Source organism: Octopus bimaculoides, chromosome 6 (genome assembly GCF_001194135.2).
Source record: "Octopus bimaculoides isolate UCB-OBI-ISO-001 chromosome 6, ASM119413v2, whole genome shotgun sequence".
NCBI lineage: Eukaryota > Metazoa > Mollusca > Cephalopoda > Octopoda > Octopodidae > Octopus > Octopus bimaculoides.
The window spans coordinates 68,082,431-68,085,482 of NC_068986.1; positions in this window are offsets into that span (position 1 = coordinate 68,082,431).

Sequence of the window (3,052 nt, forward strand, 5' to 3'; positions counted from 1 at the left end):
GTAGCTAATAAAAATATATATTGTGTTTATTAAATGGTGCTAGGAGAAATCGTCCCCGGTTATTTCGTCGTTGGTTTATTTGTCCCCGGTCAATTCGTCTTCGATCAATTCATCCCCAGGTCAATTCGTCGCTGGCCAATTCGTGCCAAAATACTTTTAAATGTGCTTTCCGAGGAAAGTTTAGAACAATCACTTTAGAATTGAAACTGTCGTTGGATAGTTTTAAATATTTTTCCCTTCTTTAACCCCACCCCTCTCTCACTCTCCCTTTCTTTATCTCTCTTTCTCTTTCTCTCTTTCTCTCTCTCTCTCTCTCTCTATCTATCTATCTATCTATTTATCTATCTATCTATCTCTTAAGTATCTGCTCTGAACAGTTTACGAACAAAGATTTTCAAACAAATCAAATCAAATTTATTCAATATGCCTACACATCAACATGACTACCTGCAAGATCATAACTTCAGAAAAAGGCAAAATCAAAGTGGTCGATCAAGAAAATTATATATACACAAAAAATAAGCAGAATACGGATGGATTGAAGATATACTGGAGGTGCGAAAATCGTGTGTGCAAGGCGAGACTTCATACAGATGAAAATTATAAAGAGCTTATGAAGACTAGGATCCATAATCACGCTGCAGAGGTAAACGCAAGGCTAATAGTTTCAAATATTGAAGTAAAGTTTATTTCATCTCGTGATACCCCTCACTCAATTATCGCAAGTGGAGTTCAGAATTTAAACGACTGTACATTGTCGCAAATACTTCTGTATTAGACGTTGGAAGCAAGCTGATTCCAACTATCCTGCTACCCCACTTACAAGTGTTGGGTTTTTCATTCTAAGAGAATAATCCTACCTTGACAACGATGAAACGTGTTTACAGTATGACAGCGGGATGGAAGATTCAAAACGAATACTAATATTTGCAAGTAACGAAGCACTTCGACATTTAAAATAGCACAAGAACTGGGCAGCAGATAGAACATTTAAGTGTTGCTCTAGTATATTTTTTCAGTTATATATACTTCACATTCAAATTGATAATTTTAATGCCTCACGATTGTTCGCATTGCTCTCTAGCTAAAGTCAAGACACATAGTTTTTTTTTGCCAAATTAAATGAATTATTGCAGAATGAAGCACCTGAAAATATAATTTTGGATTTCGAAAAGGCAGTTAATAACGGATTTCGGGAATCGTTTCCTGAGCCGAAATTGGTATGCTGCTTGTTTCATTTAGGACAAAATGTGTACAAGCATGTTGTGCAAGAAGGATTAAAATGTAGATATCACGAAGATGACAGTTTTAATCTAAAAATACGGTGTTTTGTTGCCCTTACCTTCCTGCCGGTTGATGATGTTGTAGATGGATAGGAACAACTTGTAGATGATGATATTTCACAGTCAATTGTATCCTATTTTGAAAATAATTATATAGTACCACCTAGAGGAAGAGGACAGAGGAGGCGACGCTTTGAGCCTTCATTTCCATTACCTACATGGAATGTTAGGGATCGATGTATGACGGGGATTGTTCGTATTACGAACTGTTTAGTAGTCATACAAATATTTGGAAACTTATTGATATTGATGAAATGTGAGGAATGGTTTGCCAGTACCAAATTGCAGAAGTTTATGCAAGAAGAACCAAGCCAAAAGAAAAAATGCAAAGATATGAACCTGCGTATAAAAAAATGTCGTGGAAAAATATGATCCAAGCCGAAAAAATATTTTTTCAAAGGCAATTGCACACAATCTTAAATCTCAAGAAAAAATAAATATGTAATACAGTAAATCTTATAATAAACCATTTTTAATTCAGATATTCGTTCTTCCATTTTTTCCTATGATCTCGACGAATTGACTGACGACGAATTGATCTGGTGACGAATTGCGTGTGTACATTCATACATACACACACATACATACATACATACATACATACATACATACATACATACATGCATGCATACATACATACATACATACATACATACATACATGCATACATACATACATAGAAAAAGACCAGCTAACGAACACACTACATTTTTCCTGCTAGATACATAGGGAAAAAGAAGTCAGCAAACAGGCACTTAGCAAATTTCCTCTGCAGGTGGAACAACGAAAACATGTGAGACTTTTATAAATTTCAACATGTAACTCTTTTCCGTTGCTATTATCGAAATTCCAATGATGGCGTATTGCTTCTGCCAGCATTTTTCTATAGGAAAAATTCAAGGAATTAAATAAGAGAAAATACATACGCTCTACATACGCACACTGATAAAATGTAAACGAAAAAAAAAAAAAAGAAACAGCAAGAATGAGTGAGAAAATTTGAAAGGCGAGAAGAAAGAAAACGGAGGAAAAGAAAAAAAGAAGCAAGGAAATGAACAATCCAAAGGCAAAAGAAAGGAACAGAGTTCTGGATAAGAGAACTATACGTCTGTCACTGGCATTCCTTTCAAATAAAATTCTGTTAACGAGAAATTAGGGAGGCGTAATAGCAAAGTCGGTGAAATGAGTAAACATAACCATATGATGCTTCCCAGAAAGTTTGGTATCAGGTGAAAGAGTTGGGGGTGTTCTGGTCATATTGGGAGGCTGGATAAATATTTGCCTCACAACCTTCCCACAATCAGGTAAGAAAGAAAGAACGAGACAAAGAGGAGAAAGGAGGGCAGGAGGAAAATTCTGGGAATCGTGTATTTACATGTAGTGCTTTAATTGCTCACAACTGTGAAACTCATTGTAATAAAGCGTTTTCAATATGGTAAAGATGCACACACATACAGACACACATGTATGTATGTATGTATGTATGTATGTATGTATGTATGTATGTATGTATGTATGTATATCGTTGACTGAACACTATTCAATTTTTTTTCTCCGTGTTTTTCTCCTTGTCTCTGTATTCTTTCTGTTGAAGAGCGTAGCTCGAAACGTCAAAGACTTTCCGTATTCCCGAGCGTCATACTAATATATACTTTTGTTATTTACACCACCTGTCCTCGTCTGTTGTTATTATTTGTATTTTCTCCCAT